General features: G+C 45.6%; 1 protein-coding gene across 2 annotated transcripts in view; it reads left to right on the forward strand.

Moving 5' to 3' along the window:
- The first annotated feature begins 697 nt into the window (after window positions 1–697).
- The window catches only part of LOC128907834 (interleukin-17A-like), a 29725-nt gene continuing 13347 nt past the window's right edge, over window positions 698–17075 (forward strand). Inside the window, exons 1-3 of one of the 2 annotated variants that reach the window (XM_054197171.1) lie at window positions 698–767; window positions 1129–1312; window positions 12725–12978. The gene's annotated coding sequence lies outside the window, so the exon portion shown is untranslated. The remainder of the gene's footprint in view (window positions 768–1128; window positions 1313–12724; window positions 12979–17075) is intronic. The other variant, XM_054197172.1, reaches the window with a different exon arrangement.

Here is a 17075-nt window from a genome sequence, read left to right on the forward strand (position 1 = left end):
ACAGGAGCTTGATCAAAACTTGTCTGCAAACATCCATCCATGCAAATGGATTCATTTCCAGACTCCCAGGGATGCTATTTTTCAAACAGCTCTGATGGAGAAAAAAAGGCAATTGTAGTTAGTGGTGTACTTCTAAAGACACCGGGGTGGGAGGACCCAGGGCATGGTTGTTATTCCTGGCTGTACTGGTGTGACTGGTGGAGCTGGTTGGGCTCAACCCCTGTTGTTTGACCCCAATGCTTGCAAAAGCTCAGCTCCTTCTGTCCTGCCCCACCACCTCTGCTAACCAAAAACCCCCACCAGAATTCCAGACCAGCTCCAGGTCCCTGCTCCTCCTCCTCCTGCCGCAGCCCTCTGGCCATTAAAATATTAAATCCATGTACTCGCAATAAAAGCCTCTATTCTCAGAAATCTTTGGTGGCTTTTGTTGGTTTTTTTGTTTGTTTTTTGTTTTTTGTTTTTTTGACAGGATTGAGCTGCAGCATCGGAAAAAGGGATAAAATGAAGACGTGTCCCAGCATGGGACAGCTGAAGCGGTGTCACTCAATGTGCCGCTGTCAGCGGGGTGATTGAGGTGGACAGGAGGGACGGGAATGGTCACAGGCTGTAAAGGACACAGGCAGGTGGGGGGACGGGACGATGGGGTGGGCTGGCCTGGGAGGGTAGGCGATACAAAAGGGACCGTGACAGCCTGCCAGGGCAGGGACCATGCGGGGATGGCAGGCGAGCATCTTAGGGGTAAAGCAAGGCAAGAGAGGGGAAGAGAGGTGAGGAAGATGCATTTGAAGAGCCAACGGGCAACCTGGTGCCAGGGTTGCAGAAGGCTGGTCTGCCCAGAGCGGGATGAGACAGAAATACTGGTGGAAAACCCTTAGCAAATAGATGTGGAAAGGGAGTTAAGAGGATGCTAATGCAATGTGGGGGAAAATGGTAGAAAACTGAGTGAGGGGAGGGGATTTTAACATTAATGTTGCTAGGGAGAAGGAAAAAATGGAGGCAGTGGTGTAGAGGAGAGGGAGAGGGGGGGAAATGCCACACTCGCACGCACACGAAGGGGTCAGTAGTATAAGCTCCTTGAGGTGCTTTTTTAGCCTCAGCCTTTGCTAAGAGAGTCTTTGGCACCCCCAGGCGTAGGCTGCTTGCTGGACAGCATTTCTCACCACACCAGCTCCTGCTTCCTTGGGGAAACCTTGAAGAGGAGGAAAACACCCCTGGCTGAAGATGCCAGCCCAGATAACACCCCTGGGGGGCTATGAAGCGACAAAGGACTCAGGAGAGGAGGACGAAGAGACCAGCTGCTTCTTTCCTGGAGGTAATATCTGAGATTTACTTTTTTTTTTTTTTTTTAATGCAATATCTCCTGCGGCATGAGAATTGCTGGTGTTTATGGCCAAGCCTAGAGAAAATGGCAAGAGCCAGCGTCACGCATCCAGGGTTGTGTGAAGCATAGTAAGGGAACATAAGGAACTCTGGGCAGGGCAAGAGATGCCAAGAATGGAAATGAAAAGGGTGGTGAGGTGGTGCCCTTATGGTCAAAACAGGACCCCAGACTCACTACCAAGTTGCCAAGTACCAGACAACACCGCCTGGATGTGGCCAATGACCGTGAGGCATCCCTTCAAAGTGCATGTGTTCAGGCTCATAGCTATGGACAGACAAAACCAAAGGATGTGTTTGATTTTCAGGAGCATCTTCAGAAAAAGGGTTCGGTTCACAACGGTGAAATAGTTGTTGTGTGGAGTCCTGTTGGCCAGATCTCTCAGCTCACAAGGCTGTGACCCAGGGGGTAGAGGGACGGTTGAGGAGGGTCGGTAGGATGTCAGCCAGTCTGCGTAGCCTTGAAGGGCCAGTGTCATCTCCTGGGAAACTCTGCAATCTCAGATTGCTCCCAAGGAGCCTCCTTTGACTGCAAATTGTGCCCAGATGTGACTAAAGACTTCCAGGGGAAGTAACCTTCTGATTTTAATTCCCACCTTAAAATAAGTGGTCACCAGCAAGTTTCCACTAGTGCCTCCCTGTCCACCAAAGCCAGCTGTTAGACCATGTCATCTCCACATTGATTTTGATATATTTATCACTCCAGAATCTTTCTTAGGCAATGAAGTGCTTTCTCCATTTCACGGATGGAAAGCAGGGATACAGGCATGCATAGGTCCAAATTCATCCCTGTTACCCTTAGGCCCTTGAGGAGTCTAAGTGAAGAGCAGAATCAACCCTGGCCCCTGGAGTCAACAGGGAGAGATGGCCTCCTCTTGACACACTCCTGGGCCCTCTCTGTGGGTCCTTGCCCTCCATGGGTGCATTCTTGTATTTCCAGCCTGTTAGCAGTATTGGTTATTTTAATTGAGAATGCATGACTGAAGCTGTCAAGAGTCCAGCGTGGATTTGTCCTCCTCCTGGCTCAGTACATCCTTCCAGCTCCCTACACTTTGGACCACATGGGGAGGAACTAACTAAAAAAGAAACTAGAGGAAAAGGACACTGTCCTCCTCCCCGAGGCTGTACCCTTCGCACCCACTCTCATATCATTAGGCCCCCTGGCCTCCAGGAAAAAGATCCAAGCAGGGGAAGGTTTCCTGATATGAGGTGATCCAAAAATCCCCAGGTAAACAGTCTTAGATGCAGAGAGGAGACAAGGGAGATTCCCCACCTTTTCAAGCCAGTGGCAAAAATCCTACCAGCTTCTCAAGGGACAGTTATCCTCAACGTCACTATTCTCTAATTTCACTTGCATTCAAGGTATAGAAAAAAAGGGAAAGCTAAGGGGCAAGGGAGACCATGCTGAACCTGTATGGGGATTGCTACAGGCTCTCCAGTTTGTCCCAGGCAAAGAATTTCACCTCTGTGCCTCCGTTTCCCCCCCCCCCCCATAATCTGGGAATACTGGTGAGCAGGCTTTGCTCGAGGGCAGTTATTCTGCTCTGGCACAAAGGATCAGACTAGCTAAATAAAATATGATGGGACGAAACCAGAGCCAAGATGTCAATTTAAAAGCACCATATATTAGACCAGATAAAGCAGAAAATATAATTTAAAGAGCCATAATGTGAATATCTTTTTATATCGAGTTGGAAGTGGTGGAAAATCAAACAAGGAGACTAGTGGGATGGACAGGCGTATTGCCAGGACTGCCGGTGATTCTGACACAGCCTTTCCAAATAACTTCGGGCAATTCATTTATTTTCTCCAGTTTGGTACTCAGTTTAGTGCCTTGCTTTTTCAAGACATTAAATATCAGCACACTAGAAGTGGATGTTTCAGAGGTGATCACCGAGGCCTTACTCCCACTGACTTCAGGCAGAGAGCTCATTCCCATGGTTTATGGAGCAAACTCAATAAGCTCTGAGACCCCACCAGACCTCATGAAACCCCATCAGAGTTTGAAAAATCCAGCAATACAAAACACCTCCAAAACCCAAGTGCCCAAATATAGTCTCTGGCTAGATATAGGCAATATTTTGCAGACAGCTGCAAACTTGCTTTGCTGAGTTTTAAGCTTCCTGGAAGCTGTGGTTAGGACAGCATTTAGAAGAAACTAATTAGCCCTGCTGCACAAATATACCCTTAGACAACTAATTTGGCTCCCAAGGCTAAGATGTTAACCTAACTGATTTGCCCATGGTCACACAGAAAAATTGCAAGAGAGGCAAGAAAAGGCTCTACATGAGTTTTTGGCTCATGCAAAGTGCCTTTAGAAGTAGGTAGGGAAACAATGAGGTGGTAAATTCCAGCCATGCAAAAGTTTAGGCTCAAATCCTTCCTGCAGAGAGGGCCGGAGAATTGGAAGGATGGGGGAGAAAAATCAAAACACCTTTTAGCTCCCAGGTTGGGGGGGGGTTCCCCCCTTTTAAATTAATGGGATGACTCTTATTTACCCATTCCCTTGTTTGCACTGCTGTCACATCAATGCATCTCACTACGCATGTGCGTGTAGCCAGGAAAGGGAAAGGCGAAGCTGCCTCCATGTTTCCAGTAACAACTGCTCCTAGGAAAGCATTCGTCTTACAATCCAGGGTGGAAAACGAAACTTGACAGTGAGACCAGATGAGTGAATGCCTGAATGCCAGGCGTATTAGAGACCCCCTTTCGGGAGTATCACCTCCCATCTCGTCCTCGGTGGCAACCCATCCCAATGACAACAACCCTTGGAGGACAGCTGCCCCATTCTTTCCTCCTTCTCTTCCTCATGCCAGGCAGGGACAGATGTGGCCTTGGATATCCCTCAGATGATTGGGTTACTCTCACAGGCTCAAAAAGGCATGATCTGTTGGCTCTTAGTTTGCATATCTGCTGTTCACAATGAATATAATGCTCTTGGGTAGCCAAAATGAAAGACACTGGCTCTAAATAGATGCCTTTATACCCTATTTGCTTCCTTCTTTGCAGGCTTTTATTGCCATGCTTGTCAATCTTTTACACCCCAGCTTGTGTCCCATTCAGCTCCTTAACTTCTAGTAGCTTAGCTATAATATCCCAACCCATGTTTCTTCATTCTACTTGTTTTGGGTTTTCTAAACCTTGGAACAGTGTCGTCTGAAAAGTCAACCTAAAGTGAGCCTTTACTGCAACAGTCCCTGTCCATTAAGTCATTGATTTTAATACAAATCTTGCTCAAGTTAAGTTTTAGCATCATCAGTAAATTCCCATTTATACCTAAATTAGTTTTTAAAATCCCAGTCCACTAATTGTACCAGAATAGTGTACATACGTAAGAAATATTTGCCTACCTACATGCTTGGGATCAAGGATCTTCCAAGTAACTAAATCTGTTTCTTCACTAATCACCCTGAACCCACTATCTGGTCCCAAAACTTGTACAATACTTTGATACATGCCTATGAGAAATTTAAGAAGATGCTGCCAGTAAATGGCTATAAACATCCCGTACAGTTTGTTGAAGGACAATATATTTTCCATATGTATTAAACGAGTCTAGAAATGCATCTATGTAAAACATCTTTGCTCTAGAACTCTTCAGCTTATTTCAGAAAAAAAAAAAACCAGCAAGGGAAACCTTCAGAAAATAGTAATCTTGGATTAAGGGCTGTTAGTCTTTCTTGTAAGGACACAGGAGTTTCGACGGTTTAGCAAAAGTCAGGAACAAAAATGAAAAGTTTGTTAAAGAGGACTGATGCTCATGACTGAATGAGAATTTTCCTCCCTTATATTAATCCTATTTTTTTTAATGCTGTTTTTTTAGCCTCCCCCACCATTAGGCAGATTTTTTAATGAAACCCAGGAATTTTGTTGATGCTATTATTTCCTTCCCTATTTTCTAGATAGCAAAATTCCATTTTTCCTATTAGAGGGATGGGACTCCTCTCTCCTGCCCTCAGTATCTTCTAGGTTAAGCTTCTGGCCTCCCACTGCCAGTCTGTGATGGCATGTGTCCCTGTCAAAGCTGCCAACAGCCCAGCCCCTAGTGAGGTGGGACATGTATAACACCAAATGAGGTGAATCTCACCTCCTTGTGCTCCTCTGGCATGCTTAATAGCCGTGTGCATGAAGATATAGTAATGTGCTTGATCCTGGATTCTGGAGTCCTGGTGCTGGTCCCATCTGTCCACTTCCTTTTGCTGTGCCTCAGTTTCCCCTCCTGACACCTACTGGGACAGGTTTGCAATCAGAACCTTTTGTGCAACTGGAATGAGAAGCAAGAAATCTGGGGTCAAAGCCTTGGGGGTCACGTTGCAACCCTAAATTGAATTTCATTAACAAAGGTACCTTTTTTCCTTAATGGAGAAAATCTGCAAATACATGGCTGTTGCAGAGCTCCTATTCCAATCTTGCTCGTGGCCCCAAGTATTGCACAAAGATGAAACAGGGTTGGTCCTATCTACCTGATTAAGTGCTTATAATCACGAGTAATAAAAATCGTGAGGGTTAACCAGGCTAAGAAGAAACATACAGTCATTCATTATTGTTGATAACTCACATAACCAGATTTCTGCACCCAAAAGAGTGGGAACCCACAGACTGAGTCATGGCTCTGCTGAAATCTCTCGGAGTTTTACCCTGATGTCAACAAGACTCAGCTTCCTCACCTCTTCTGAGTCAAAAGCCTTCATGTAACTGGGAAATAAATATTACACTGAGTTCTTAATCTCAAATCAAAGTGTAGTAAATGCTCCTATGATACTGGCCTGTCTTACATTTTAAAAAATAAAGAACAGGAATGTTTTGCTGGGGGTCTTTTCAACACTTCTGTTGCAGTTGGTGTAAAAATCTCTATATAATGCAAATGCAGCCACCACTCCTGACCCTGTGGATTTTTAAGCAATATCCTTTACTGGGTCACTGCGTGACTCATCTTTCTCTAAAATTTGCATTAATTTGTTATATCAGTCACTGACATTAATAAAGTAATGACTATGTGAAATTCCCTGCCATGAATTCTAGAAATCACAAAGGAAGGTCTTTATCTTGCTTTAAAACAAACAAGCAACTCCCCCCAACAGCCATTCATCTCTTCACTGCAGCCAATAAGTCTTTTTATACGAGCAAAATTACTTAGAGCAGCATGTATAATATCAGAATCACAAAGTTTTTAAGCAGAAATAAATTTGAGCCATTTCTGGACTCAACAGCCTCTAAATCCATGGGAACGAGAAGCTGCTAATATTGTACAAACTATGAGTTTATATTTGTGGGAAACCACAAGTTTTCCCTGTTCTGCTTGCAGAAATCAGCTGGATTGCTGCTACTTGAAGGGATGCAGCTGGTACCTGTCCCAAGATGTTCCGTGCCAAATGCAGTGATAACTGAGGCTTGAAATACAGCTCGAGCAAAGTACCAGTAAAATAATTTCTATTACAAATATCAGTAGCTGCTTTGGTTGCTTCTCCACTGTTGGCAGATACAGAAGGAGGGTCCAAGCTGAGGCTCAGGAGAGAATTATGACTCTTCTGCTGAGAGCTTCCCATGCACCACGGGCCAGCCATGTATATCTCAACACCGCTTTTGTCTACTGACACGAACAGAGCATACGAATCCCTTTCTGTGCCTTGTCATAGCCACAAGCTATTTGGTCCTTTGAGTTTGGCTGTAAGTAAAAACGTATGTTAGTGACCTGTTCAGCCCCAACTGAGCGTTATAATGAGCAATGCCATGGGATGGACTTCCATCCTAAAGCCTTTTGTAGACATACATCATGTAATGAGTAAAAAAAGTAGGGGCAGAAAAACCAAGATACTCGCATGTGAGATGTGAAAAATCAGTAATGTCAGATATTGGGGGACATTGCAAAAGAGATATTTTCTGAAGTAGCCTCGTGCAGGGGAACACCTCTGCAAAAGACAAGGATGGAGAACCCCACGGGCATGGTGAGCAACTCTGACCCACCTTCTTGTACGCACCATGAAATGCTTGGAGAGTGATGACAAAGCTGGGGAGAGGTCAACATGCTCCAGAGAGACCTGCAGCCTCTGAGGAGCGCACATAGTGCTCTGCAGTTCTGTTCTGCAGGCTGGAGTCTGTGCCTGACCAGCAACCTCCCACTAGGGTCTGCCTTCAAAGAAGAGCCTTTGTATTCCTGTCAAAGCTTGGGGTTATTCCCACCTTTTCATCAACTGAGATCATTCTTCAGTGTTTTGGTTCTTTTGGAAGAGAAGACATGGGAGAAAAGCTTATTTTCTTTTCCTGCCCTATATATCTGTGTGGACTAGCTGTGTAACCTTGGTTACTTCCCTCCCTTTCCCCATCCTCAGAGATGCTTTCACTTAGAAATTAATCATCTTTGTGAATCTGGTACCTGGACAAATTGATTCCAATCAGCTGTTTCCCAAACATGGCCATAACTCCCTTTGAGCATGTCCAGTATCCCCAAGCGTGCCTGCCCCACCAAGGACAAGAGTGAGCAATAGCCCCAAATCAAGAACTTAGCACTGGAGTGGACACCAGGGTACCCTGCATTTCACTTCTGCTGGTCATTTCTATCCTTAAATACAGAAATTCATCCATATGTCCTGACCTCCGTGCCCTGACAGACTCCTCTCAAAGGTGCACCAAGACATGACACCAGTTGGAACACAGGAAATTCCAAATAGATATTGGCAAACTGTTTTTTTGCCATGAGAGTGGTCAACATCTGGGACAAAGACCCAAAGAGGGTGAAGCATCTCCATCCTTGGAGAAATTCAAACTCATTTAGACACAGTGCTGAGCAACCTGACCTAAGCTGGCCCTGCTTTGGGACAGGAGATGCACAAGGGGCCTCCAGGTGTCCCTTATAACCTAAATGACTCTGTGACTCTACAACTTAAAAGCTGGCTTCTGAACAACCAGGTGGGGCTCCAGTGAGATGATGTTTGGTGTTGAATGCATTGCCTACTTGGCCAGGCAGGTCTCCAGGGCAGGGACTGTCTTCCTGTGTATATGAGCAGCTCCTCAGCGAGATCCTCAAGGCCCTGCCTCAATACCAATAATAATAATAAAGTGAAAGGAAAGAACACTATCTATCACCTCTCACTCGCGTGCCTTGGTTTTTTACAGCAAACTCTAATTTTTCAGGATTTCAGGGCTATCGAAATAAGTCCAAGACATGCCCCAACGTGCACTTGCATGCAAGCACATGAGATTCCAGCCTTCAGCAATGTGCAATGGCAAACACGGGGGTGATGGAAAATCTGAACCACCTGAAAATATACCTCCAAAACATCCCACATAATGAAATTACAAAAGTTTGTGCTTTTCCAAGGAGGAAGCAGACCACCATGTCTGAGGAGCAACACTACCTCTTCAGGAGTGGAGGATGGACAGCTGTCCTGCTGCCCAGAGGTCACAATCCAGACTTCTCTTATGAGATGACATGCTTCTTTATATCCCCATATGGATTAGGCTGCTATGGAATGTAAGGAAGTGTGTGGTTTCAGGGAGACATCACCAGTGTCCTCTACTTCCAGCTACTGCAAGGAGTCAAATGTTTTTCTGTAACAGCATTTTATTTGAATTTGGCTTTGTCAAATGTAGTCAGGCAGCTTATATAATCATTCTACAATGCCCTTGGCACCCATGGAAAGCACAAAGTTATCTGCAAATCTAAAAAGGTTACAAACTGCTGAATCCCTCTAAATTTGATAACAAGGATACATTCTGCACATCTGGAATTTCTGGAAAAATTACCCGACTGTAGGCTCCGCCTAAACAAAATAATATTTACAGTGTCCTAAAAGTGCTTTTTAAGGGCATTCTGAAAATCACTGCGTCCCAGATAGCCTCAATAATTATAATCCATTCTCAGCTGGTGGAAAATGGTTTGGAGTTAGTGATATGGTGAAAGAATTAAACAGCACTGGGTAGGAGTGACTTGCAAGGAGCAAGACTGGATATGATCTAGGTCTCACATGGGTTACAAAACTCTCCTCTGTACTCACAGTAATTCGCTACAAGATCTTCTTTAACAGGATTAAAATGAATGCTACAGATACAGGAATTGCTGTAGTGGATTGATCAAGACAAATCCAATTCACTGTCGCAGTACAGTAAGAGAACTGGCTGCAGAAAGTTGCCTCGCCTTTAATGTGTCGCTATGGAGCAAAGAAGACACACAGACTTTTCAAAAATTACAGGCTTTTTTCCCTAAATCTGTATTATCATAACTCAGATAGTCTTGCTGTGTACACTAATGTCCCTTCCTCTTCTCAGCACTGCTTAATTCTCTCCTCTAATAACACTGTCTAGCAATGAGTTCACTATATTTTTTTGCAAACTGCAAGAGAGTGGACCAGTTGCCTTTTTACTGACCTAGGACAGCCCGGAGATATCCTGGATATCTCCAGGATATCCTGAATATCCTGTTCCACAGAGCTGAAGAGCTGAAACCATTTCTCGTACATTGCCTTCTTCCACTGTAGGCCAAATATTCAAAACTTCAGGCAGTTTTCTACCAGTCTTCATTTGTTTTAAGAAAGCATTTAGGAAATCTTTTGAAGCTCTGTAGCGATGGGGACTGTAGTTAGCATTATGGCCTAGGTTCTGAAATGTTTTCAGACCCTCATTTCCCATGGGAAATTGTAGGAATTTTGCCCCAAAACACCCTCAACACACTTGATCTAGTTAGATCTTAAGGACATGTCTATGCTGCAGTGATTACTGTTCACATCTTAATTTTAACCTGGCTATGAGAGCTACTGCTAGCAGGTAGGCCTCATAATTCAGCAAATTCCTACCCATGTATTTGTCCAGCCTCCTGGGTGGTTGTGTAGTTCATGCTGGCCATGCTCTGCTGGAGGCAATGCTGGAGCCAGCTGGCTTTTATCACAGTATCTTGTATTCCTTGGCCTCATACTCCAAAGAGGCTTTGGCATCCAGGAGTCCAAGTTTCACTCTCTACACCACTATTAGTTCACTAGTTTACCCTCAAACCAATGGGCAAAAAATGACGATTCAGGTCTCTCACCTTCTTAAACAGATGGTCATCTTCAAACTCCCTACTGGGAATTGTCTTTGACCTGCCCTAATTCCCAAGCTGAGCTTGGGAATTGTTAGGATCAGTGCTAGTTGACACAGCTCAAAACTGTGCCAGCAACTGTGCTAAACACAGCAGAAACCACTGAGTTCCTGTGCTTGCACCTCAGCACTATTTAATGTACCAATTTAGACCTTGAAACCAGTGACATTTATGTTCCTCAGTCACTAAGGTTCTTTGCCAAATTTCGGTCTGAATCAAAACCAAGGCTTTTGCATCTGACCCAAGCCCTGTGGTCTCCTAGATGTAATTCAAGAAGGTGCTTGTCAAACATTGTTTCATCCTGTCCTTCTTCTACAGATCTAACTCTTCAGTTATGAAGACTAATTCAAAATAGGAGTAGAGGAAAATGATCCTTTTCTATTTAATCATAACAACTGCACAAGGTAAAAGGGCACTCAATGGAAAGAGCAGGCAGGAGTGTGAATCCTGACCCCTGTTCTGTCCCTGGCTTTGCTGATCAACCCATTGCCGTGTCTCAAACACCACTCCTCCTTTTTGCACCTGGTGGTCTCTTCATCTCTAAAATGCTGAAGGTGTTGTAGTCTGGGGAGATCTGGACTTTATTTAGCTGCTTAAAAAGATGCTCCTAGTAACTTTGGAGATACCCTAAGAACAGTCCACTGGCTTTTAGCTGTTCTGCAGGTATGTCCTACGCCACACCTGCATGTCTCAAACACCCTGTGGCTCCTCAGATGGTGCCAGACGGTGCTTATGTGTTGGAAAATGAAGCCAACCTTTCTGGCTGGTCAGATGAACCTGTCCCTACTCTTGACTGACTGTATAAATTTGGGTTTTATATCTGGAGTGGAATCCCATCCCTCATTTACCCTCTGCAGCTGTCTCCAGCCTGCGTACGCCTGTTCCCTGGAGCCTGCCATCGACTTTAACTCTTGCTGCACAGCATGAAACAGGATTAAGTTACAGGCACACACTCGCAAGGACACACGAGAAGAAATAATGCAGACTAGTCATGCAGGCACAGAGCTAAGGTTTAGGAAAACTTACAGCCTGGCTGGGGTTCAAGGCCACTGTTTTAACTCTGTTCCTCCCTCCATCCTCTGTTTGGGCCATTCAGACCCTGACTGAAGGTAAAATTATTAAATAACTTAAGGACAGGTCTAAGTTTTCCCCACTTCCATCAAGGCTGCAACAGTCTAGTGCTGACGGGAGAGTGAATGAAGTGAATGTTGTGGCTGAATGCTTGCCTGAGCTGTTCTTTTGGCAGCAAGGTGGATGTTTCCATTGGGAATAGGGAGTTCATGTTGCTGATGCTTTCCTTGCTAATGAATAGCCCTGACGAAGCAAAGAGAAAACAAGAAGGAAGCAGAGGAGCCCTCTGGTTCATATTCCATGGTTAATAACCTGAGGTTACTCAGGTTAATATTCCTTCCAAGGATGAGCACTGAGAGGGCAAAGGGAGGGAAAAATAAAGAGAGAAAAAACCTAAAAAAACGTATTTCGGAGAAAAATATATCAGGTCCCTGAAAAACGACATGGAATGGAAAGGGGCCTATGCACAGGGTTGGACAAATGATGCTTTTGTCCTGTTGGGAAGCTGCCCTGTGCCCTGCTGCTCATGGTCTCTGGCAGCTGTCTCCTCGCTGAGGCTCCCAGGTACAGCTGGAGGGCTCGGGCCGCTCTCTGAAAAGTGATGCCTGACTGACAACTGGCAGGTGACTTCCCTTCAATTAACAAAGGAGGTGTCTTTCCTCCCTGCCTCCCTCCCGCTTCTCCTTCGTTTTATTATTTAAAAATTAAAAAAAAAAAAAAAAAGGAAAGAGGAAAAATAAGGAGAGAGAAAGCAGCAGGAAGAAAACAACTGTATGATGAGAAATCTTCAGACACATGCTGCTGTGGCTCTGGATGGGCAAACATGAATCCTCCAAGCTTCAGAAGACATTCCGCATTACCCATGTCCAGGCTCATGAGCTGGAGCTAGATTCCAAAACAAGCCCAGACTCTATGAAACATCTAGACAGGGACCCAGAATTTGTATCCTGAGGCTTATCCCCCTCCTTAGATACTGTTGGCTTATGGATTTGTGAGAAATTCACCCTAGTCCAGACAAACACCCAGGAATCATATGGACCCTGTGCACGGACCAGTTCTCAGACAAAATGGATGTACCAGAAGTCATCTAAGATGGAAAGTGGTGATGTCTCCTAAGCTGGTGTCCTAAGTGCTGCACCACCTTTCTCCCTCTAGGCAGCGGTTGGCACCAGTGCTCCTGTCTAACTTATCGAATTCCCCTTGCAGGTGAGGCGTAGCGAAGCCAAGTGAGTTACGTGGCCAGGAGCTATGCTCTGCTCTGGCTGGTCAAACGGAACCAAGCCCGTCTTCCTTGGAGGTTTGGTCCCCTTCAACCAGCTATAGCAGTGTTGAAAACATCAAACTGGGAAGGTGCGCCTCCCTCTGCCTCAGTTTGACCCCACCAGCCCTTCCTCCTGGATGGATCTGCTACCCCTCTGAACATCTCCAGAGGAACATCTGAGGATGAGCCACCCGAAAAGGTTTGGGATAGGTTTTTGGTTTTAATAAGCGTCATTTAAAGGGTGCTTGCCCCTGCAAGGGCACATGTACGTGCCTGCTCCTCCAGCATTACCACAAGACCAAAATATCACATATACCGCTTGCTGGGTCTGCAACACTCAGCAGGTTTCTAAGTCAATGTAGATCTGCAGGGCCCTAACATACAACCTTCTTTATTTCCCTGCCCTACCAAACACACATCCACACCCCTGCTTTTGCTGAGCACTGCCAGTCCAAGTAATTTGTATTTAAAATTGGAAAAAAAAAATCATAAAGAAGAAGGGTAACATATCCTTGAAAATGCACTGTGTCCATGTGTCTTTTCTTATTTATTTAATGCAAAAATGAGCTATAAGTAACTGTAGTCTGTAGTCTACAGGGTAAAGCTTTGAGACCCACAGGAAACAACGTTATCTGTTATCCCATAGACGCTTAGCCCACAACACACACTTCACCTCACACAGCTTCGTGCAAGGTATCTTCTGAATCTCCCCATCCACACCACACTGCAGTAAATGAAGAAACCCAGCCAAATAACTTGAAAATGGCTTTGCTGATGGGGCCTGACCTGTTCTCTAAGCCAAGCAATTAATTTAGACGTCTAGCTTTAGACATCCAACTCAGCAAGTTGTTCCCTGCCCTCACCCCACAAAAAAAAGTGCAAAGCTATCAATAAGTAAATGAACAAATGCATATCAACATAAGTTTATTATGTTCATCATCCACAATGCCCTTATTTTTTTTGCTGGATGGATGGAGAGGAGAATGCAAACTGTACAGAACAAGGACTGGCATCAGCGTGTCCCAAGCACCTTGGGTCTCTGCTACAGGACAGCATTGCTCCATGGAGTGCCACGTGCTCCCAGTCCCTGCATTTTCCCCATGGGGATGCATGGGATCACAGCTTAATTTCTGCCAAGTCTCCATGGCCAAAGTCCTTTGGAAGAGCCAGACACACGGCAGCAACAGTGCACGGGGGGGACAATCTGGCCAGGATCACGTGTGGGTGATAAACAGAGCAAAGGTCACCAGCTTTTTAAGTCCCCATCATACATCGTGGGGGTCTTCTGAGAGGCGAGAAGGAGTATGCACATTCATAGAATCATAGAATGGTTTAGGTTGGAAGGGACCTTAAAGATCATCATATGGGTTTGCTGGCACTACTGAATCTAAAAGATTTAGTAAATTCAGGTCAAAAGACAAATTGTTCCAAGATACCCAGGTCTCCCTCTCATGCCATGTACAGAATTCATCATGAACAAGGACTGTGTCATCACTGACAGCTCATGGTTCTTAATCACCCTGCGGGCAGAAACACCACTTTTCACAGTCCTAAATCCCTGGAGTTCTCTTACCGCTTCAGGCAAACTTCTCCCGGTTTGAAACAGTTCCTGGCGATGAGTCAAAAGGGGATTTTTTTTAACATCTCATATCTCACTGCACCTCCACTCTACACAACTTGGGTTTGCTCAGCCTCGGCGTTGCCCTGCAGTAACACCATGTCCATTTATGGAGGGTTTTCTTGCAGGGTACAGCACTGGGTTATGCAGTAGAGGGCCAGAGCACTCCAACACAGTGGGCAAAGCAAGCATTAGGCTGTGCAATCCTCAGCTTTTCAGGCTGTATTTTCCATGCCAGGAAATACTGTCTGGAAATGTGGTCCCATCCAAAATAAAACCCAACCATAACAGAATATCCAGCAGTTCCAGCACAGTAGGTAGAAAGTGTGTTTCTGCTAAGGAAGTGGTGCTAGGGTCCACTCCTTGTCCCTGAGACCTGCTGGACCCACCTGGTCATGTCCACACTCAGCCACCACCACATCACTGCATTCAAACTACTTCCCAGGACAAAGCTGGGTACCAATCCATCTCCCAGATAGTTGATAGAGAGGAGGTGATGGGTCTCTCCCAGCCTCTTGCCAAGCCAGCCTTGTGGCAGCAGTGGTGGGCAGGCAGTGCTGATGGTCAACTCTTCTCAGCTCTGACACCTCCAGCAGGCATCAGTCACAGACCAAGTTCTTGATGGGATATCCAGGGCATCCCTTAGGCATGAACGAGGAGTGAGCCCTACCACACTGTCAGCGACTGCAAAGCAGAGACACAGCAGGATCATGGCAGCTCACATTCAACCAGCACCCATTGTACCCTAAAACCTTCTTGCCATGCAAGGAGCTGGCTTTTGGGATTATCCACGAGCATGTCCTTATCTGTAAACCCTTCTTTCATGTTCATCTCTCCAGGACCAGCACCAGTCTGTGGAGGATGCAGACCCACCTTTGGGGCAGAGCTGTGTGGGATGGGGAAGGGTTCACAACAGACTGGGGCCAAGCGCTCAGCAGCGACTCAAGCTTCAACAGGGAAAACACCAACAGGGGTCAAAATCCTCAATGAAAGAAACAAGGGCAGGATGCTCCAGGGAACCCCATGGCCACCCTGTTCCTTCATGACCGGTGTCTGTTGGGCCAGCAAGAGCTCTACAAACACCTGTCAGGGGTAACTAAGATAATAAGTAGGAGCTTGGCCAACCCATCTTGATCCAGAGGCACTCTGTGGCAGAGGCAGCACCTCTGAGGGCAGCCATGGGCACCCCACCCTGGGGCAGGGACCCCTGAAGGACTCACCAAAGGCATTGGGAAGACTGAGCACAATGTGTGGTGACAACAAGGGGATTGGAAATGAGGAAGGGGGAGGAGAAGTGTTGGGCTGAAGCTGAGCCTGGGGAAAGAGAGGAAGGTTTTTCCCCAAGTGTCTGCTTAATAATTTTCCTTCTTTATTTCTCAATACCCAAGTCAGTAATTAAAAGTTCGTTAGGGAGGGGTTATTTGTTGCTATTAACTTAAATTAACTGAATTTCCCTTAGCTGAGACTATTTTGTGTGTCATAGCGTGGGTTTGAACGCTTTCCCCTGCAATGGCATTGCCAGCCCAGTGCTACTTCAGGGTATGGCATGGCGTGTCCCAGCACATCCCTCCATTGCATCCCTCCCACCAGACCATGTTGCTCAAAGTCCCGTCCAACCTGGTCTTGAACACCTCCAGGGATGGGGCAGCCACAGCTTCTGTGGGCAACCTGGGCCAGCATCTCATCACCCTCAGAGTGAAAAATTTCTTCTTAATATCTAACCTAAATCATCCCTCTTTCAGTTTGAAGTCATTACTTCTCACCCTATGACTGCATGCCCTTGTAAAAAGTCCCTCACCAGCTTCCCTGGAGCCCCTTTAGGGACTGGAAGGGGCTCAAAGCTCTCCCTGGAGCCTTCTCTTCTCCAGACTGAACTCCCTCAACTCTCTCAGCCTGTCCTCCCAGCAGAGGTGCTCCAGCCCTCCCAGCATCTTTGTGGCCTCCTCTGGACCCACTCCAACAGGTCCATGTCCTTCTTGTGCTGAGGACCCCAGAGTTGCACGCAGTACTCCAGGTGGGGTCTCACCGGAGTGGAGTAGAGGGGCAGAATCACCTCCCTCAACCTACTTTTGATTCTTTTGATGTAGATATGTCTCCTTGTTCCACAATGTGAGGAAAATAAAATGTTCAAAACAAGACAGAAAAGAATATTTATCTCCTTGATGCAATGTTCCCTCTCAGTAAACATCCTTTGTGTTGAAATAGCTGGGCAAAACATATCCATCCCATACTTGTGTTCCTCCTACATTTCAGCAGTTAATATACCCAGAGCTTCAACCGAGAGATTTCCTACCACTGCCATAAATCAAAACTAACAAAAAATACCAACAACTATTAAAAGGAAAGGCCTTTTTGAATACTCAGAGGTCATAGTTTTGTTTTATGATGATCTGGAACAAAATATCTTGCTTCATTAAGGATCAAAAATCCAGTTTCTTTCCATGTTAAATTGTCATATAAAAAGAAAGAAAAATGTTTTGAATCGTTTTGCTTTCCAGTGAATTTGTGAGTCATTTTGGTCCCCCTGGGAATCTTTTGGATAGCAAGAAATAACATTGGACATTGAACTGAACGTGGTTGGGCTTTCTCTGCCATGGTGTAAGCACGGCAGGACAATATCTCACTCCTGCCTCTGCTGAGCTCTGTAAGACCAGAGCATCCTTCACGTTCAGTCCTGG

Source organism: Rissa tridactyla, chromosome 3, assembly GCF_028500815.1.
Source record: "Rissa tridactyla isolate bRisTri1 chromosome 3, bRisTri1.patW.cur.20221130, whole genome shotgun sequence".
NCBI lineage: Eukaryota > Metazoa > Chordata > Aves > Charadriiformes > Laridae > Rissa > Rissa tridactyla.